The sequence below is a fragment of the Mauremys mutica genome, chromosome 2, assembly GCF_020497125.1.
Source record: "Mauremys mutica isolate MM-2020 ecotype Southern chromosome 2, ASM2049712v1, whole genome shotgun sequence".
NCBI lineage: Eukaryota > Metazoa > Chordata > Testudines > Geoemydidae > Mauremys > Mauremys mutica.
In genome coordinates this window covers 243,884,642-243,907,575 of record NC_059073.1, presented here as the reverse complement: position 1 = coordinate 243,907,575, position 22,934 = coordinate 243,884,642, and the positions used below count along the sequence as shown (strand labels likewise).

Sequence of the window (22,934 nt, the reverse complement as noted above, 5' to 3'; positions counted from 1 at the left end):
TGGGTGCTCTAGTTCACTGAGCACATTTCCTTCATTTATATGCCTGCACTCCTAAGGCAGTTATTTCATGTATCTCTTTGCTTCACATTGTATAGGACTTTGATTTTTTTCTGTGCATCACACCTTCATTGGAAGTAATTTAATTTCAGTGGTTGTCATGAAGTTTTTCTGTATGTCTAGTCTTTTTCTGTGTAGTGAAAGCATTTTGATTGTTCAGCAAATCCACTGCTCAGTATTTTAGCATGCTTGAGGACTTATTCCTTTTACCTTTTCGGCATATTTTGTGTCTGAATAAACATTAATTTATATGCTCACAATGGACTATTTTAATGCGTTGTTTGCAGAATTCTGTTTTCCTATTGTATCTGGTCAGTATGAATGACATAAGAATAGAACTTGTATCAATAATGGAATTTTATATATGTGGTATTTATTTTCTTTTATATTTCAGGGCCATCAGAAGCTGTAAACACCTAAAAACTTGGCTGTTTCAAGGTAAAAATGCAATTTAAGCTGTAGTGCATCTCCTATATCTTCAAGAGTCTGGGACCTAGACGTTATGCTATATGACTGCGGAGATAGAAAAGGATGTGATTTCCCAGTTTTATTGTTTTTAAATAATTATTTTATTTGTATTTTTAGAGTACCTATCATCATAGTTTCAAACTTAGGGCCTGCTTTTGAAAAGTCTACCATTGACCTCATCTCCTGCCACTTCAGGGCTGGGTAGGGCTTCTGATTCTGAATATCAAACTTAACCTGAGCCTAAATGTCACGAGAGAGCATGTTACACAGGATATGTTGAGAGCTCAACATAGAGAGGGATTGTAGGATGGGGCCCTTAAAGTTTGACCATTCTTCCTCTAAAAGGCAAACTCTTTCACCCACTTATTCTAAGCCACTTTATTACAGAAAGTTGTGTTGGTTTTCTTATGTCACCGCTGTCTGGTGAAAATGCCTGCTTGAACTAGTGCTTCTGGCAAAGTGATCTAAAGGTGGTGAAATTCTTATGTATAGTATATCTAGTTGTGCTAGGCACTGTATGCATATATCATGTCCCTACCCCCAAAGAGGTTACAGTCTAAATAGCCAAGACAGAAAGTATGAGGAGAAGGAGAGGCAAAAGTGACTTGCCGAAGAACAACCATGAGATTAATAGTAGAGCTGGGTATAGAACCCAGACCTCCTGAGACCCAGTCTAATGACCTGTGCACTAGATGATGATGGATTCATCTTGCTCTGTAATGAAAATGACCCTTAGAATCACAACATCTCCATTGGGAATGCCTGGCTTGTCACAAGTTCAAAGATGGGCTCTGTCAGTAGGTGTGTTTAAGGTGAACCCAGCCAATGGGGGGAGAGATGTGGTCACTTAACCCATTCTTTCTTTGGGGATGGGTCCATAAATTCAGTAGTCCTTCATCCTATAGGAGGCAGATGGGTGGGTTGACTCTCCAGATAACTCTTCCTACTGAAGAGCTCCTCCATTTTTTTTTCTGCTTCCAAAAGTGATGAGTCACATTCTCTGTAGACTGTCTAGCTGGCTTTTTGGACTCTCTCCTCAGACCCTATGCTACCAGCACTCCTAGCTATCTTCAAGACATCACCGACTTCCTGAGGAAACTACAATGCATTGGTTATATTCCTGAAAACACCATCCTGGCCACCATGGATGTAGAAGCTCTTTACACCAATATGCCACACAAGGATGGACTACAAGCTGTCAGGAACAGTATCCCTGATGAGGCTACGGCACACCTGGTGGTTGAGCTTTGTGACTTTGTCCTCACCCACAGCCATTTCAGATTTGGGGACAACTTATACCTTCAAGTCAGTGGCACTGCTATGGGTACCTGCATGGCCCCACAGTATGACAACATTTTTATGGCTGACTTAGAACAATGCTTCCTTTGCTCCCGTACCCAAGCACTCATCCTCTCCTTGCACTACATTGATGACATCTTCATCATATGGACCCACGGAAAGGAGGCCCTGGAAGAATTCCACCTGGATTTCAACAATTTCCACCTCACCATCAACCTCAGCCTGGACCAGTCCACCCAAGAGATCTACTTCCTGGACACAACAGGGCAAATAAGTGATAGTCACATAAACACCACCCTATACCAGAAACCTACTGACTGCTATTCTTACCTACATGCCTCCAGCTTCCATCCAGGACACCTCACACAATCCATTGTCTACAGCCAAGCCCTAACATACAACTACATTTGCTCCAATCCCTCAGACGGAGACAAACACCTTCAAGATCTTTATCAAGCATTCTTAAAACTACAATACCCACCTGGGGAAGTGAGGAAACAGATTGACAGAGTGAGACGGGTACACAGAAGTCACCTACTACAGAACAGGCCCAACAAGGAAAATAACAGAACACATTGGCCATCACATACAGCCCTCAGCTAAAATCTCTCCTGCACATCACCAACAATCTACAACCTATCCTGGAAAACGATCCCTCTCTCACAGACCTTGGGAGGCAGGCAGTCTTCGCTTACAGACAGCCCCCCAACCAGAAGCAAATACTCACCAGCAACTACACACCACACCACAGAAACACTAACCCAGGAACCAATCCCTGTAACAAAACCCATTGCCTACTCTGTCCCCATATCTACTCTAGTGACACCATCATAGGACCCAGCCACACCATCGGGCTCATTCACCTGCACATCTACTAATGTGATATGTGCCAGCAATGCCCCTCTGCCATGTACATTGGCCAAAATGGACAGTCTCTAAGTAAAAGAATAAATGAACACACATCAGATATCTGGAATGGTAACATACAAAAGCCAGTAGGAGAACACTTGAATGTCCTGGGAGATTTAAAAGTAGCCAACCTTCAACCAAAAAACTTCAGAAACAGACTTCAAAGAGAAACTGCAGAGCTACAATTCATTTGCAAACTTAACACCATTAATTTGGGCTTGAATAGGGACTGGGAGTGACTGCCTCACTACAAAAGCAATTTTCCCTCTCTTGGTATTGACACCTCACCAATTATTGGGAGTGGACCACATCTACCCTGACTGAATTGGCCTTGTCATAACTGGTTCTCCACTTTGTAAGGTAACTCCCTTCTCTTCATGTGCCAGTATATTTATGCTTGTATCTGTAATTTTCACTCCATGAATCTGAAGTTGTTTTTTACCCATGAAAGCTTATGCCCAGATAAATCTGTTAGTCTTTAAGGTGTCACTGGACTCTTCGTTGTTTTTGTGGATACAGACTAACACAGCTACCCCTCTGATACTTGTCCATAGCCTTATTAATATTTTCTTCATATTGCCTTTTTTAATAGATTCTGTTTCCTTAGCTCTCCACTTTTTTAGTGTGGGGTTACTGGATGTTTAAGGGCCATTAAAAATTTACCTTATGGAGCTCTGAATTGCAGGGACTTTTACCAACCTCTCTCCCTGCACCCACCTCCAAAATTAGACCTGATAGTAGCTAAGAAAGCATAAAAGGAGGGTGAGACCGAGGGCATTGTCACCCGTGGCCAATTGTATTGAAGGGGAAAAGTGTTCCTTTTGCTTCCGCAACGTCACTGCTATCGCAGGTTAAAAAGAAGGCTGCTGATCTGTCCAACAGGACAGTATGGCAGTGGCCTCAGGCAAACAAGTGCTGAAGAAAGTGTACAGAATATCAGGATCCAATTTGTGGTCACGGACACAGACTGGGTCCCATCATCAGGTGTCCCATCCCAGTAGGGTGCACTTTTAAAAGCCTCCAGGAGACAGACAAAGGACCCAGGACATGGGCCCAATATGTGGCACTGATGCAGACCGAACCACATTGCCAGATGTCCCACACCACTGTGGAGCCCCCAGGAGCCCCAGTCAACACAACTGGTGCACAGTAAAGCCCCAGGTCCCCAGTCTTTCCCCTCTCCTCCACCAGCCCAGGCAGAGCAGAGGGCTACATTCAGCCCCTTGCTGAATGAGGGAGGGAACCTAGTGACAGAGGATGTGGAGAAAGCTAGTGTACTCAATCCTTTTTTTGCCTCTGTCTTCACAGACAAGGTCAGCTCCCAGACAGCTGCACTCTGCAGCACGGTATGGGGAGGAGGTGACCAGCTCTCTGTGGAGAAAGTAGTAGTTCGGGGCTATTTAGGAAAGCTGGATGAGCACAAGTCCATGGGGCCGGATGCGCTGCATCTGAGGGTGCTAAAGGAGTTGGCCGATGAGATTGCAGAGCCATTGGCCATTATCTTTGAAAAATCATGGCGATCGGGGGAGGTCCCGGATGACTGGAAAAAAGCTAATGTAGTGCCCATCTTTAAAAAAGGGAAGAAGGAAGATCCAGGGAACTACAGGCCAGTCAGTCTCACCTCAGTCCCTGGAAAAATCATGGAACAGGTCCTCAAGGAATCAATCCTGAACCACTTAAAGGAGGAGAAAGTGATCAGGAACAGTCAGCATGGATTCACCAAGGGCAAGTCATGCCTGACTAACCTAATTGCCTTCTATGACGAGATAACCGGCTCTGTGGATGAGGGGAAAGCAGTGGATGTACTATTTCTGGACTTTAGCAAAGCTTTTGATACAGTCTCCCACAGTATTCTTGCCAGCAAGTTAAAGAAGTCTGGGCTGGATGAATGGACGGTAAGGTGGATAGAAAACTGGCTAGATGGTCGGGCTCAACGGGTAGTGATCAATGGTTCCATGTCTAGTTGGCAGCCGGTATCAAGTGGAGTGCCCCAAGGGTCGGTGCTGGGGCCGGTTTTATTCAATATCTTCATTAACGATCTGGAGGATGGTGTGGACTGCACCCTTAGCAAGTTTGCAGATGACACTAAACTGGGAGGAGTGGTTGATACGCTGGAGGGTAGGGATAGGATACAGAGGGACCTAGACAAATTAGAGGATTGGGCCAAAAGAAATATTATGAGGTTCAACAAGGACAAGTGCAGAGTCCTGCACTTAGGACGGAAGAATCCCATGCACTGCTACAGACTAGGGACCGAATGGCTGGGCAGCAGTTCTGCAGAAAAGGACCTAGGGGTTACGGTGGACGAAAAGCTGAATATGAGTCAACAGTGTGCCCTTGTTGCCAAGAAGGCTAATGGCATTTTGGGTTGTATAAGTAGGGGCATTTCCAGCAGATCGAGGGATGTGATCATTCCCCTCTACTCAGCACTGGTGAGGCCTCATTTGGAGTACTGTGTCCAGTTTTGGGCCCCACACTACAAGAAGGATGTGGATAAATTGGAGAGAGTCCAGCGGAGGGCAACAAAAATGATTAGGGGGCTGGAGCACATGACTTATGAGGAGAGGCTGAGGGAACTGGGATTGTTTAGCCTGCAGAAGAGAAGAATGAGGGGGGATTTGATAGCTGCTTTCAACTACCTGAAAGGGGGTTCCAAAGAGGATGGATCTAGACTGTTCTCAGTGGTAGAAGATGACAGAACAAGGAGTAATGGTCTCAAGCTGCAGAGCGGGAGGTTTAGGTTGGATATTAGGAAAAACTTTTTCACTAGTAGTGTGGTGAAGAACTGGAATGGGTTACCTAGGGAGGTGGTGGAATCTCCTTCCTTAGAGGTTTTTAAGGTCAGGCTTGACAAAGCCCTGGCTGGGATGACTTAGTTGGGTTTGGTCCTGCTTTGAGCAGGGGGTTGGACTAGATGACCTCCTGAGGTCCCTTCCAACCCTGAGATTCTATGATTCTATGTTGCCAGGACCACCCCGCTCTCCCTGCCAGAGGGCATACTGCGCTTAGGATACTCCCTCCATTCCTCAGGTGTCCTGAGAGCTGCCAGCAGCACAGATACATTTAGTTTTCCTGCCTCTATCCCCTCTTCTGTTTGTAGTGGTCATTTGGAGTCAGGAACTCATGTGCCATTGGCAGCCATTTTAGAAAAGGCCTTTGGTCTGCTTCTTGGCAGCTATCTTAGAGTCCTCTCCGGTGGAAAAGCATAGGCTTCCCTCCCCAGAGTCTTATGACTCCAAATCCTCAGCCCTCTCTCCTACTAGTCTTCCCTCTAGGCAGAATAAGGGTCACAAATGCAGACCTAAAGTGCCAAAAAAACCAACCCAACAACCCCAGAGAATCCCCAGGAATCTCTGCAGTTTTTTGTGTGTGTCTGAGTAAGGTTCTTCCTGTTTTGGGGTATCTCTCCTGAGCATTCACACACACAGGATTAAAAAGGGGATGTGGAGGTCAGAGACATAAAATACACTCTCTCTCTCTCTCCCCTCCCCCCCCCCATGTGCTCTAAAACTGAACCTTACATTTCCATCGTGGCTTTCCTGTCTTTACAGCCTGAAGCAGAATGGTAAACCCAGCAAAAACAAAGCATCTGAGTTTATTTAATAATAATAAAAAAAAAACCTACCCAAGTTTGTACTGACAGAAGGGTGGAATCAACTCTCCGCAGAGTCAGTCTCGACAGCTGTCAGAGCTTCAGTGGAGACCATTTTTTCCTCACAAGAGCAGAACTTGCTTGTATGGAGTTCCTGCTCTGACATTACCCTCCAAAAAGAGAGAAGGACCAAAGGGGTAGAATCCTCCTTAAAGAGAAATTTCTTAACATCTGCTCTAGTTTTAGAGGCCTCATTTGAAGCTTTCAGGTCCTTCACCGGGTTGAGTCCATACAACGTGATAGCAAGAGGCATCTGTAGCTATAGCCATGGAAGGTGGATACTTCCACAAGACAAGTTTTTGGTAGCAAACCTATACTTAGGGGAGAGATTTTTTTCAGAGAACCAATAGAAAAAGTTGCATCCAATCTCGTCTCTGTTAATGATGATAAATCTGTTTTTCTGCCCTAGGCAGTGGTTTGGGGGTTATGACACTTAGTACAGACATGGTAGGAGAGACAATGGATTAACTATGAATAGATGGAAGAAAATCAGGCCCATTAATCCCAGAAGCAACTCATTCTCCAGGAATGCTCCTCAAATGAATCAATTACTACTCCCTGCCCCCCAACAGTCCCTTGGGGGAGGGGCACCTATCGCTTTCCAAGGCTGATGCTACAGAATTCAAGAGGACTTCCTCAACCCATCCAGAGGAAAGCTATTCTCAGGCAAATCAACCACCTTCTTCAAAGCTTATACTGTTCCTGGTTCTGAAGAAATCAGAGGAGAACAGAGGTGTCCTGGATTTAAAGACACTCAATAAATTGATCCATTTCTACAAGCTAAAAATGGACATGGCTCATAGCCACTATGGTAGCTATAACCCAGGGTAATTTCTTAACTTCTGTTGACTTGAAGGAGGCATATCTCCATATTCCCGTGTACAGACAGTACCTAAGGTTTGCTTATGGCACTCTGTACGTGCAGTACAAAGCCCTTCTTTTTGATATTACCATTACCCTAGGATAGTGATAGGAGTAATATGGGCATCCCTATGTCAGAAAGGGGTACATCTGTACCTTTTTTTTCTTGATGACTTTCTGATAAGAACTCTTTCTATAGAAGTCGGTCTGGAACAACAACTGGCAGTACACACCCTTCAACAACATGGGTTTACAATCAGTCTAGTGAAAAGGCAATTTGTCCCTGTCCAGACAACAGAAAACATGGGAGTTTGACTGAATATCACATTCTGCAGAGCCTTCCTCTCCAGAAACAGTCAAGCACGGATTCTGGAGAAAACACTTAAGAGTCTTCCTAGTGCACACTCCTGCATGAAGGTCTTACTATGACTTCAAGGCATGCTCATTTCAGGCATATATCTACTCTCATGGGAAAAAATTAATCTCTGGTGCCTGCAGTACTACCTACTGAGCTTCCCTACTCAGACTCTCAATTCCAATTCTCACACTGCAAGACTTCCTTCCACAGTAAAATGTCTCTCCAATGGTGGTTACATCTGACAAAATTCATGGATGGTATCCACGTACTAGAACTGCTGAGAGATACCATAATGACTGATGCCAGCTTGGAAGAATGGGGAGCTCTTACATCTCAACATGCGGTACAAGGGCAGTGGTCATGAGCGGATGGTATCCACGTACTAGAACTGCTGAGAGATACCATAATGATTGATGCCAGCTTGGAAGAATGGGGAGCTCTTACATCTCAACATGCGGTACAAGGGCAGTGGTCATGAGCGGAATCCTCACTGCATCATAAACTGTTTGGAAAAGCAAGAAATTCACATAACTCTTCAGGCACTTCTCCCCACCTTAAACTTCAGACACACACTTGTATGAGCAGTCAAGATGATCAACAGACAGGGATACTTAGCTGAGCTTGTTACAAGCAGAAGAGACAACCTTCAGGTGGGCTGGGAGTCAGTTCTAAGCATCTCTGCCTGCTGCAGCTTTGAGCACTTAATAGGCTGTTGCGTGGCTGTGCAGCTTAGAGGGAATTTACATGGCCCAGTCTTTTCATTTGATACTTTGTTAGGAAACTCCTTTTTCCATACCAGCATTCACATAGACTCTTGGATACTCAAATATCTGATTTAGGCAACTTGCTCTTTCTTTATAAATGGCTCACTCTGAATATTTTCATAATTTGTTTAATAAGCATGTAGATCTGCCAAAGCATAAAAAACACTTTACAATGGTTTATATGCTTATACACTTTATATGTGGATATTTAAAATTTCATGACTGAAATCCATAAAAAATAGTTTGTGGCTAACCATCATATGCATGAATGGTACTAGCTAGTTGGATGAAACAAGATGTCTTTAGGATATAACCTTTGTAGTTGGATCCTAACTAGTTGAGATTCATATTTCTTCTGCTGTTTTTGCCATTTATGTAGGGAAGAAAGTACTGGGAAAGCATTTTGTTTCTGGCTGATGTAAAATATCTAGAAATGACTTGGCTGTGTTTATGTATTATAAACAGAGCAGTATTAGCATATATAGTTAAAATATGCCTACCACTTTCCATTATAATTTTTTTTCAGTTGCTTATAACTTAGACAAACTTTTAACATTCAGGCTGAAATTTTCTATTTGGTCTCTGACTTAAGACAAAAATGGATCAATCGGGGGTTCATTCAGTTCTAAAAGTGGGGGAAAAATAGGTAGTTTTTAACAACGGTGAAATAATTTTGACTGTGTTCATTTTATTTTAAACAGTTCAGTGCCTAAGGGTTTTGAGAAGGAACTTGAAATTTGGCAGGGGATAGCTTTGGGGTTTGAGGAGCCTTTTATTGTTCCCACAAAAATCCAAAAACAGATTTATCTCAGTTATAAGACAGAGAAAATCACATTTTGTGCATGCTCAATAGAGCTTCTTCAATATTGTCTCCATTTTCTGAGTGTCCCAACTGCACTTCAGTCTCTGGAGCCTATTGCCATGTATGCAACTGCCTGCTGCAGTATATGCCTACCACCAGAAGGGACACAGGTAAAACAGAGGCCCTGCTCCTCCTGCTACTTTCCTTTGTCAAAATAGTACTTTAGCCTTGGGTGAATAACTGTGAAGTATCACTAGACCTGGAACACATGTTTGTTAACATTTTCTGAGTGTAGTGCAAGCTTTGCAACAAAGATTTAAGGGTATATAGAGTATAAGGGCTTGTCTAAACTTGGAAAAATATTGGAATAGCTAATTGGAACAGTTATTTTGTTATAAACCCCTTTGTAGACAGTCTGATTATGAAATAAGTGTCCACATGGGGAGTTATTTTGGAAGAAGTATTCTAGAATAGCTATTTCAATACATTTCCAAGCAGAGGCAAGGCATGAGGTTCTGTGCTGTGCCTCACACCCCAGGGGGACTTAGGGCTATGGTAGATTTAAGCCACTTTTGTGCTCGCCTGCTCTGTCTAAATGATGGCAGCCTCCCCAGGCACAGGCTGCCCACAATTTCAGCCCTGCAATGCCTCTTGAACCCACACCCTGCCCTTAATATGCTCCCTATGGCAGGACTTTTGAAGGGGCCCTTGGAAGGAAACCTGTAGCTGTCTGCCTCAGTTACTGTGGCAGGGAATCCTCACCCAACTATCTGTGGGGCTTTTAGGACCCCTTTTCATCATGCTGGCCCTTTTACCTGGCATAAAGGAATTGGAGTAGGGGGAGAAGATCTCCCTCAGAGTGTACAGCAGATTTACTAAAGTGTAGTAAAGAGATTTTTAAAATGTTCATGCTCACAAAATGGAAGTACAATATTAAAAAAGAGCCAGATGGGCTACTTTTGTTCCTCAAAATAGGTGTATCACCAATATTCTCAAAAACATATATAAAATGGAATGCATGTTTACAGGGGGAGGGATAGCTCAGTGGTTTCAGCATTGGCCTGCTAAATCCAGGGTTGAGAGTTCAATCCTTGAGAGGGCCATTTATGGATCTGGGGCAAAAATCAGTACTTGGTCCTACTAGTGAAGGCAGGGGGCTGGACTCAATGACCTTTCAGGATCCTTTCCAGCTCTATGAGAGAGGTATATCTCCATTTATTACTATATTAGTAAATACCAAATAGAAGTTCCCAGTAGAGTCAGGTGTATGTGTGATGACTGTCATCTCAGCTGATACCAGGGACTGAACTGGGGATATTCAGAAGTAAAATCATTAGCCTTTGCAGCTGGAACTAAAGGACCACATCCTGTAGCAGAGAGTTATAACTGACTCTCATCTCCTGTGGATAGGGTGACCAGATGTCCTGATTTTATGGGGACAGTCCCGATTTTTGGGGTATTTGTCTTATATAGGCTCCTATTACCCCCCACCCCCGTCCCAATTTTTCACACTTGCTGTCTGGTCACCCTACCTGTGGACCAGGCACTATGGAAGATAGGTGACATCCACTGAACAGTGGGTTACATATACAGAGCCTTTGTAGAGAGATCATATGGTCCAAGGTCAGGGTTTTTTTTCTCTGTCCAGTTGTACTGATGGAAAGAATGTTATTTTGCATGAAAACCCTACATCTGGTGAATCTATTTTACTTTGCATAAAAAGGTGAGTTAATATAATTGCATGCAAATATTTATGTAATTGAAGAACAAAAATGCCTCTTCTTCCTTCCCCCCTCAAAATTCTAGTCATAGAATCCCTCAAACACACACTACTTTTTTTTTACTCTTAAGCATAGAAATAATCAACCAAACCAATAGGTATAAGGCTAGTTGCTTAAATATTCACCTACCCCAGAACAGACTGAGATAATCTTTTATTTTTAATCCACTTTCTATTGAGCTCAGCCAAGTCCCTTTCATTTTGTGTTTATCAGCCGTACTCCCACCAGATTAATTCTGACCTTGACTTCCTTCTTATCACCATTTCTAATTGACTTGGTTTTTATGGATTGTAAACACTAATCCTTGCTGACTTTAAATTTAATTGGTTAGAGTCTAATGTCAAAAATGTAAAAATTCATTGTTTACTCTAAATCTAACCCATTCAAATACAGACTCATCCTGGGTTTAATGGCAAAAAAGGAAATCATAGTCTTGTGGATTGGGACCCCGGTCAATAAGACTACATAGAATCTTCTACTTTCTAGCTGAGTGCCCAATCCTTGAGCTATTGTATATAGACAATTGCAACACACGTTTTGTGTCACGTGGCAGTATGCTCATTGGTCTATGCGGCTTCATATTTCCTCTAAAATTGGGTGTTTGTGCTTTAAAAAATAGATAAATAAATAAATCTTATATAAAAAGCATAAATGCCCTGCTCCTGCAAAGGCTTACACAGGTGCTTAACTTTACACACTGCAGGTAGTGTCACTGAAGTCTATTCACTTAGGACTAATTACAGAACATGAAGTTAAGCATGCACATTAGTCTGTGCAGGGAATAGTACTTTTGGAATATTTACTATCAAAATTAGAGGAATATTCTTTAAAGAATACCTACTATTTTTAGTAGGTATTGGGGAAAAATCCAACGAGGAAAGGCTGTACAGAAGGTCCCTACTATATGGGTAATTCTAAAAATTAGTGACAAAATGGTCCAAATCCAAGTGTTGTTTTTACAACAGAATAGAAACACTTGGCTGGATTCATTCAAGGAACAACACACGCATCTTATTTGCTGTGAGATCTACTCATGCAAAGCACTATGAAACAGCTAGGTAGTAGTAGTATTTATATTATTTTCATTCAACTGTTCTTATTTTGTCAATTTTTTCTACATCTCTGTAAATCTGGAAGCTTTTCTGTAGTTATAGAAAACTGGCATGTACCGTAACAGATACAAATGATAGCCATACTGATATCTTTAAAAAATTAAAGTGAATTTAGTGCTGCTGAAGAGTGCTATTTCACATCTTAGGCGAATGAAGCCCTCTATTCAGAGGACAAGTGGAGTACCATGACAGTGCAAGCTTTTCCATAATATCCTGTTAACATGCCTCAACCATGATCAGGAGGGACCACTTCAGGGGGAAAATCATACCATATAGCTAGATAGGTAGATAAAGATGGGAAATACTGATTACATCATCCCATCTGTCTCCCTGCCATCATAGGGGTGACAGCACACTATCCGGTGTTTTGTCCAGGCTAGCTTATTAATGCCTCCGAGCAACGGGGCTTTGCCATTTCCTACTGACCTAGTAAATCTCACTGTCTGCATGTTTTCCCAGACAGCCTAAATTTTCTTTCTCTTAATTTCATCAATTTCACCTAGTTATAATAACCCCTCATACCACAGGTCTTTCTTTCTCTACTTGGATTCACATATATCAGAAATATATAGACATTATCATGTTCTCTCTTGTTTCTTAGCCATCCTACCCATATTTAAACTCTTTTTAAAAAATCTTTTCTTCTAAATGAGCCCCTGCCCAATCATGTCTGTTGTTCCCTGAACTTATTCCAGCTTGTCATGAGGCTCCCAGAGTTCATCAGTGCACCCTTCCGTATTTTGCAATAGGCGACATTAATTTTTTGTGAGATATAAGACTAAGTTAATTATGCTGATGAAAATTGTAGAAAGCCTATAAATAAATACAAAAATAAATGTAAATAAAGTGCTGTCACATGACAACTATATATAGTAAGAAGGGACTATCACTTTCCTGCACTGTGACATGATACATCTGCATTACAAACTATCAAAAAGTATATTGGCCTTTTTTTTGCAGGAATATTTCACTGCAAATTCCTGTCCACTATTACCCCTACATCTCTCACACTATTATATTTGTCCTTCCCATTGACTACCAATGTTTCAGGTTGTTTCTCCTTAGGTGCACTAGCTTCAATTTTTGAACCTAATCTCATTGTTCTATTCTGTCCGTGTTTCTAATCTTCCTAGCATCTTACTTGGGTGTACTCTGTTCCTATATACAGGAATTATCTAGGCTTATTTACTATGGCAACCTCTTCCAGTTTTAAAATACATTGGGATGTAAGAACACAGGAATAGTTGGCCTGGATCTGAGCCATGGTCATCTAGTCCAGTATCCTATTTATGACTGTGACTAGCACCAGATGCTTTAGAAAAAGGTGAAGGACAACCTGAAGTAGGCAGATGTGGGATAATCTGTGTTCTCCTTCTCTCCCCCCTCCCTCCCAAAAAAGTCTCATCCTAATTCCCAACACTGAGAAATTAATTTAAACCATGAGAATTTAAATCCCTTCCAACATTTTTGTTAGCACTGACCATATTAATTATGGATATTCTTGTTACCAGTTTAAATGTCCAATCCAGTCCTCCTTTGACTCTTGTTAAGTTCTTGGCAATGAGTCCCGCAGTTTATTTACACAGGTGAAAAAATGTATTTGCTTTTATCAGTGATGAATTTGCCACCTTTCATTTCACCAAATGCCCTCTTGTTCTTATATTATTAGATAGGGAGAAGAGAAGCTCCCAATCTGCCTTCTCTAGACCATTCATTTTGTATACTTTTATGTCCCCTCTTACTCATCTCCTTTCTAAGGTAAACAATCCCATGTTTTCAATCTCTTGCTAACAGTTTTTCCATGCATGTAATCATTTTTGTTTCCCTTCTCTGAGCGCCCACTAAGGCAAGATCCTTTCTGAGATGGGGTGGCCAGTACTGTTATAGCATTTCTAGATAAGGATATACCACTACATAATCACATTATAATCTTTTCTATGATGTTCTCCATTTCATTCCTGACTCGTCCTAACATCTTGTTTGCTTTTTTTTTGGCCATAGTATATATTGAGAAAAGGTCACTGAGCTGTCCACAATGATGGCCAGGTCCTTTTCCTGAGGCAACTATTTTGAGTCACCATTGTCATTATTTTAAACCTCTATTTCAGAATAATTTAAAAAAAAATCTGTGTAATCAAATGTTTCTTTCAGTTACAGTTCTGTCAAGCACTGTTAGTTGGCTTATCCCCCAACAGTCACAGTAAAACAAGATGCTGCTTCTCATGAGGGTATTGCAATGAACAAATTAAACACAAATGGCATAAAAATTGTGTGAGGAGTTTTGGATAAATATTAACAATTTTTATTTTATTTCAACAGTTTCATAAAGAGAGTGAATTATATAGATATTTCCAAAGATAGTGTGACTTTCATTATGCTGCTCATTAGGTTTATGATTCACAAAGAACCTTTGATCAGAAGCTGGCCAATGCTTATGCCAACACACTGATTTGAAAGAGGTGCTTTGCCCATAATTCTCACCGCCCAGTGTAGATCAGCAGGGAATACTGAAAGAATTTAAAACTTAGTCTCTTTAAAAGTCAGATCTGATAAAGGCAGACTTATCAAAAACACATTTTGTAAAATGAAAGGAAGGCACTCACTGATATGAAGCAATGTACAAAAGAATATTGTCCTACTGTTATAGTATATTTTTATATCCTATTAATTGCACTTTTATACTTAACAGTTTTTTACTGTTTTTGCTAATTAAAAACTAAATATGCATCTAAGGAACCAGAAGTCAGATCTAGATTAATTTTAGCTTCATTTTAACCATATCAAATGAATGCTACAGGCAGGGCCGGATGTCTAATTAGGCACAGGAGCAAAGTGCTCAGGGGCACCGGTGTTCTAAGGTTGCCTAAAAGTGAAAAGTGGGTAAAAAGTTTCATTTTTTTGTGGAAAACATGAAGGTCGGCTGTAGGCGTGGGGGGGGGGGGGTTGCTGAAGATGCTGTGCCTAAGGGTGCGTAAGGTGTAAATCTGGCCCTGGCTACAGGATAGTAAAAAGGCTGGGTAACTGGAAAAAAAGATGAGGAGAAATGACCTTGTGATTTTGGAGATCTGTATGCTATTTTCAGCCTTCACATAAACATCCTTTGTGACCCAGGACATGTCAATTAACCTGTATGTAAGTCAGTGTCACTACCTGTAAATGGGATTATAAACTGGTGTGTATTGATTTTAAATTATTAGTGTTGCAAACTGCTTTGAGATCCTTGGATGAAGGATGTTGTATGTGAATATGTGCTATCAGTGGAACACTGTCTTTTGGCAGTCACTTGCTCCTGATTGTACTGTAAGTAGTGATAGATGGCAGAGATGGCAACAGTTTTCCCTGTCTCTCCCACGCCCCCATGTAATTGCTCACTGAGATTTTGTCTTTACAATGTGTTTATGAAGAAGAAAATCCCTATAACCAGATTTATGTAGTTTGAAAGAGTTAGAGAAGAGGAAGGTTTTCTCTGGATTTGAGCAAAGGTCTATTTCTCCTCTGATGCCTCCCACAAAATTGTCCTCTTTTTATAAGCAAATAGTAAAGAGAAGGAAGTGTGAAAGAGGCGGGAAGTGGATGAGGCAGAGTTCAACCGAGCCTACTCCCATCCCCTTTCATATTCCTGTCTCTCTACTATTTGTTTATGAAGAAGAAAATTTTTATGGGAGGAAGAGCAGGAGAAGTCATCTGTTGATGTCAGATCGTTAAGGCTCTAACTTGTACCGAGGGCGGGCACCTCAGGATCACTGAGATGCAACCTCACTGATAACGCTCCTTCTTGGACAGTCAGGAATCTGGCCTTCTATGATTACATATAGGAGATAATTGGCAGGGTATTTGGTAGGCCTTCAAATATGCATATCTGTATTGATCTATTACTGGCATAATTTACTAAAAGCCAATTTTTATAGTCCCTTAGGACAATTAGGGGGTTCTCTCTGTACCATATCTGAACTATGGATGATTTTTGCAATTTTATCATGAAATTACTGTGTCTTGGAAAGCCTATGTGTATGTGAGCCCCATCATGAGTTAGCAGGGCCATGTCGTGTCTCTGCCAGGCCAGAGACAAGGTGAGCGGTAATCTTCAAGCTGTGCTGATCTATAGAAAGTAAAACATCTTGGGATGATGGGTTCGCTTTAGCTGGGAGAAGATACTTCCTCCTTTTGTCGGAAGGGTGGGTTGGATTTAATGGAAAGTTACTTGAGCAGAACAAAGGAAGCAGATGACCCCAGCAGGAGTACATAAAGACTCTCTCCCCCCAGTTCACCCCTGAGCCATTTAGTACCAAATTAAGATGAGGCAGGTTGCTGCAGGGGGAATTGGATCCTGACTGACAGAACACACACGATATCCCAAGGGAAGGGTGAGTTAGTGAGGTACATTATGTTTAGGATGTTTCATTATTTCGTATCATCTGTAATCTCCTGTGCTTTACGTGATTCAGGATAAAAGAGCATAAAGGTGTTAGACTGTACAACATATGTGTGTTTCATGACTACTGTGTGCCCCTGAGAGGGTTAAACTGTAAATCAAAAATCTCTCACCTTTTGAGTGGAGTTATGGGAGAGGGATGTTTTTAAATACTGGGAAGTCTGAAAGGTCAGTGCTGTGCCCAGAGGGACATATAGTAGGGAAGTCTGAAGGATAGTTTGATGCATTTGGAGTAGGTAGCTTTTAGAAAGGGTGTCCTAGGAAAGAGTCATTCATAGATGGGGCAGAATTAAGGTTGAGATGTATATTCATCGATGAACAGTAGATGTGGACATGGTAAGGTGTGTGGCTGGGGAGGAAGAGTAGAGTGTTTGTATCATTACATGTCTTATATTTTTATTTCCTTGGTTTTGTATTAGGTATCTTGTGTAAGTGTAACTGTTTCACAATTGGTATTAATTAAATGTAGTATGTGATAAATACTCTTGTGTGGTCAGAGATTAGATAGAAATTGTGTATGTAGGCAGATTTGGGGAATCTGGCTGTAGAAATGATCAATTCTTGTTATATTGTGAAATTATGAAATTGCTGTATCATGAGAAGATGGATGATCAAGAAAATGGATCTCAGATGAACAACCTAGCTCTTCATAGGACTCCTATAGTGTTCAGTAGAGGGTGGCAATGTAGAGGAATTTATTGAAAAATTACTCTTCATTTTTTCTGGGGTGAGGGGGAGGGGAAAAGACTGCAGCCTCATGACTGAATGAGCACACAGTGTGCAGGCCCAGCATCCACCTTCTGATGACCTTAACCTTCAGATGCCAAAATTTTAGAGATAGAGTTAACATTCCCTCTTAGTAAGACACCAACCATGTTTACATTATTATTCAACTAAAATCTCCATATACACATCTTATAGTGTACATATACTACACTGAGGGAAAGGAAAGTATTTCTCAAAAATGAAGCCAATTATGTATGATCACAATGTAAAATATGCTGTTATTTCCACCAAAAATCAGTATTAACTTTTATATGGATGGGTACATTTATTTTCACATCTGTAGGAATGGCTGAATCTTGTGGAATTTAAGAGAAGCAAAAATAGTCTCTCCAAAAGACATGACAACAGACATCAGTAATTCCAGATATCCATTCAGTTGGGTGTCAGCTCGGAAATGTTTGATTTAACATCCCTGTGTTATGTTAAGTTGTAATGTTTGCTTTCCAAGTGATTGCATATGTCCTTTTACTCTAGGTGTGTGCACACCTTGTTCACTGGTGTTGGAGAGTTTTCCCTAAAAGTACCTGTAGGCATAGCCATGCCTGTACCCCGGCATTCCTTTTGTTCCAAGCTGAGCATCTAAAGGATGCAGCTTTCCTGGCCATCCTTCAGTTCTTCCTTACTGTCCATGGTCAGAGCATGCCATCAGCTCATTCCTCCTGGGAATTTGTTGTTAGTGGTGCTCATTTTAGTCCCTTGATCCCACTTTTCTTTTTAATTTTCCTTATTGGCAATAGTTTAATGGGCTCTGAACTCTGCTTGGTACTGGGGGAGCCCATGCCAAGGTTCTCTGGCTTGGCAGCCCTGCTGTGGATGTTGCAAGCTGATGCCCTTGAGTGATTCTCACTCTTAGTATTTGAAATGCTTGGGTTTGGGTCATGTCAGGAACAATTGTCTGAGATCCTGGGCCTCAAGACTGGAACAAAGGTGCAAAGAGAAAAGCACCTCAGATTCATCCTCATGGAAGCTGCCCTTTGCTTGGCATCAGAGAAGGCTTAGTTAGATCTAGGAAGTTCTTTGACCACTCCTCCTAAGAGTACTTCCCTAATCTCACCTGTGAACAAAGAAAAGAGGAGATTCCCCTTCACCAGGGACGTCCTCAAATAAGCATAAGTACTCAGAACTTCCTTGGCCTCTGAAGCCTAAGAGGAGGATGACTTCAACTTCATCAAAGTCCTCCATATCAGACTCCTTGACAGCAGAGGTTCTACCCTCTGGTACTGAAGGTAGACAATGCCCTTGGGCCCACTACACTCTGGCACTGCAATTTAGTGGCACTCGTAGAGCAGAGCCATTCACATTTGGGACCATTGAGACCCACTAATTCATCAGCGTAGATGGTGGAACCATCCCTCTGCTGGTGGTGGGGCAAAGGCCCCTTTCATAGCCTACACAGCTCTTAATACCACCCTCCCTGATTATCCAGATCAATAGGGCCCTTCCAGGGCCCACACACATGGTGCACTCATTGACAACCACATTGGGGTCTTTTGTGACACCAGTGACCTCGGGTCTAGTACATCTTTCCTCAATCACCTTGTTGTCATATTTGAGACCACTGGTAACAGCTTTGCCACAGTGCACAGTACAGATATCTAAGAAGCTCACAATGTTGTTGCTGATAGCACAGTCCCATTGGAGATCATGGTCACAATCTACAGTAATGCCACCCAATACTGCCTCACCTTACCATAAGGAATATGCCGCCTCCTTGAATTCCAAAGTGGGTTCCTACATTTCCCAGTAACTGTTTCCACTCTTGTAGACATCATGCTGATAAGAACAGGCTCAAGGGCTCGAGTCCCTGGTCTAGGTACAACTAGTCTTCATTACCTTACCAGTTCCATCACTGGCCTTACTGAATTACTCCAATGTCCAGATGATCAACTCTGCTGCAGTACAGATGATCCAATGAATTATTCCAATGTCCAGATGATCAACTCTGCTTCCCCTATCCCTGAGAGGGAAAATTTCCCCATGCTGTACCAGGCTTGTGGTCAGTACCAAGTTCCTGCTGGGCACCTAAGATTGGGACCCCCTGTGAGCTGCATTAGATGTGCCTTCTAGGTCAGTGGTTCAAGACTAGCCTCAGGATGGTCCTTCCCTGCCACCTCCGAACACTTCATTCTCATCACCAGATGACTCTGGTTTGGGAAACGTTTTCTCCAGTGCCAGTTCATTTTAAGTGTTATATCCCTTTGGTATACAAATGAAACTTGTGAAGGAGAATCCTCACAAGCTCTTAGATGTTTTACACCCCACTGCAGCAGGGAAATTTTGCCCTCCCTATAAATGGGGTAATGATGTAGCCTATTAAAGTCCTATGGCAAACCCATCATCCACCACATTTGTGGTAAAGCAGATAGAATGCAAATACCAGGTTCCATCCAGTGGGTTTGAACAGTTCTTTGTTTCCCACACAGGGCTCCCTGGTTGAGGTAGCAGTAAATGGAAAAAACAGTACCAAGTAAAGTAAAAGCTACTGCTAAAGAAAAGGACAATAGGAAATTAGACCTTTTGGGTAGAAAGCTTTATTTAGCTGAGGATTTATGGCTAGCTATCAGGCCCTTTGCCCCATTATGACTATTCAAAGTAGGATGCTATGTCCACGTTCATCAATAAGCCGCAAGATCCCTCAGGAAGCATTTTTCCAGTCACTTCTGGTGGAAGGTTGGCAAGTCTGAAGGACATCTCTGCATGCTTCCCTGGATGCTGCAGACTTAGCTGCCAGGGTCATGGCAGTGGCATTAACTATGCACAGCTAATTGTGGTCCCAGTTCTCAGGGATCCCTGCAGAAATACATTAGACATCCCCTTCAAAAGTTGTACACTCATAGACTTTAAGGCCAGAAAGGATCATCATGATCATCTACTCTGATCTGCGCATTGCAGGCCACAGAACCTCACCCACCCATTCCTACAATAGGCCCATATCCTCTGGCTGAGTTATTGAACTCTTCAAATCTTGATTTAAAAACATGAAGTTATATAGAGAATCTGCCATTTACTGTAGTTCAAACCAGAAGTAACCTGTGCCCCATGCTGCAGAGGAAGGCAAAAAACGCCTACGGTGCCCCAACCTCATCTGGGAGAAAATTCCTTCACAACCCCAAATATGATGATCAGTTAGACCCTGAACATGTAGATGAGACCCACCAGTCAGACACCAGGGAAGGAATTTTCTGTAGTAAATCAGAGGCCTCCATATCTAGTGTCCCATCTCCAGCCATTGGAGATGTCTGCTATTAGCAAATATAGATGGGACATATGACGTTACAAGCACCCTCGTCATACCATATCCTCCATAAACTTCTAAAACTCAGTCCTGAAACAAGTTTTTGTTGTTGTTGTTGCTCCCACTACTCTCCTTAGAAGGCTATTCTAGAACTTCACTTTTCTGATGGTTAGAAACCTTTGTCCAATTTCAATCATAAACTTGATGGCTGATTTATATCCATTTGTTGTGCCATTGTTGGCCCTTATCTTAAAGAACTCCTTCCCCTCTGTGGTGTTTATCACTTTGATGTATTTGTAGCATGCAGTTATATCTTCCCTCAGCCTTTGTTTTGTTAGGCTAAATAAGCCAAGCTCCTTAAGTTTCCTTTCATAAGGCAAGTTTCCATTCCTCCGATTATCCTAGTAGCACTTCTCTGCATTTGTTCAAGTCTGAGTTCATTTTATTTAAACATAAGAGACCAGGTTTGCACACAGTATTCCAGATGAGGTTTCACCAGTGCCTTGTACAATGGTAATAACTCTCTCTCTCTCTCTCTCTCTACTGGAAGTACTTCTCCTAATGTATCTTAGTATTCCATTAGCCTTTTTTCATGGCTGCATCACATTGGCAGCTCATAGTGATCCTATGATCAACCAGTATACCCAGGTCTTTCTCTTCCTCTGTCAATTCCAACTGGTAGTTCCCCAGTTTATAGCGAAAACTCACGGTTAGTCCCTGAGGGCATGACTTTGCAGTTGCAGTATTCAATTTCATTCCATTTCTATTACTCCATTTTTCAAGGCCATCTAAATCTTCTTGTGTGATATTCCAGTTCTCCTGTATATTGGTAATACCTCTCAACTTTGTGTCATCCACAAATTTTATTAGCACATTCCTACTTTTTGTGCTAAGGTCATTAACCAAAATGTTAAATAAAATTGGTTCCGAGACCGATCTTTGAGGAACTCCACTAGTAATCTTCCTTCAGCATGACAGGTCACCTTTTAGCATGACCTGTTGTTGTATCCCTTTAACCAGTTCCTTACCCACATTTCAAGTCTTGTATAAATCTCCATCCTCTCCAATTTAATAGAACCGTAACAAATGCTTTACGGGACTTTCTACTCCTGCTACTTCCTAATACCCACAGCGAAAGGCGGTCACAGGTTCATTCTAGACCTTTGGAACTTGAACAAATACATTTAAGAAGCTATGGTTCTATATGGTTTCTCTTGCCACTATTATCCCTTTGTTTGATCCAGGAGCTTGGTATGCTACCTTCACTTTCAATTTGAGAGGTGTTTATTTCCACATGGTGATCCACTATGGCCACAGAAGATTTTTAAGGTTTGTAGCAGGAGAAACACTTCCAATCCACAGTCCTATCCTGCTGTGGTGGCAACATACCTCTACCATTGGGACATCTGGGTGTACTGTTACATAGACAATTTGTTGGAGCAGGGTCACTCCTGTGATCAAGTGGAAAGTGGTAGCCATAGGATGCTCAATCTGTTTTATTCCTAGGCCTGGAAGTGCATGAAGAAAAATCACTCCTCTCTCTCTCTCTCTCTCTCTTCCAGAAAATATAATTTATTAGGAAAATCCTAGACTCCAGCTTTCCCCAGGATTGTGCCTCTACCAAGGTTCCTTGCTATACCAGATCTCTGTGTGTCTTTCAAGGGCTTAGCCCAAAACCTCAGTGAGGAATTGCCTCAGGCTCCTTAGACATATGGTTGCATGCTCTTATGTGACCCCTTCATGCCAGGCTCCATTTTTGAGGTTTACAGGTATGGCTCAGGTCATTGTATCACCCTCACATACATTACCTGGATAAGTTAGTATGCATCCCAGATAAGGTCCTATTGTCCCTGGATTGATGTATGAATCAAGACAACATTTTCAGGGGAGTCCCATTTTCCCCCCCCCCATTCCCCCATCTCTCCTACTCTGCCTTTGATAATGGACACTTCTGCCAAGGGGTGGGGTGTGCATATGAGAGACCTTAAAAATCTTCTGTGGCCATAGTGGATCACCATGTGGAAATAAGCAATCTCCTGGATCAAACAAAGGGATAATAGTGGCAAGAGAAACCATATAGAACCATAGCCTGTCCTCACATTAAGAGGGCACATTTGGTGAACTTGGTCTGTACAAATATTTCTGTACAGTGCAAGACAGTAGTATTTTGAGTTTATCTCCCAAAAGGGGTGGGCACCCGTTTATTCCTATGGCTTGGCGCATGAGAGATACAAGGACACAGGCATGGCACCCCTATAGGCACCACTAGGGAAAACACTCCAGCACAGTGCATAAAGTATGCACACATAGTATAATGGAGATATGCAACACATCTCAAAGAACAACAGTTATAAAAAGGTGAGTAACCGTTTCGTTTGCGTGAAAATCCATTACTTGCCCTCCACAACAGGACTTGGC

At 42.0% G+C, this 22,934-nt stretch overlaps 1 long non-coding RNA gene across 1 annotated transcript in view; it reads left to right on the top strand.

Moving 5' to 3' along the window:
- Positions 1-22,934, top strand: part of LOC123364051 — an 80,204-nt gene that overhangs the window by 28,298 nt on the left and 28,972 nt on the right. Inside the window, exon 4 of the long non-coding RNA XR_006576977.1 lies at positions 452-495. This is a non-coding gene — a long non-coding RNA (uncharacterized LOC123364051). The remainder of the gene's footprint in view (positions 1-451; positions 496-22,934) is intronic.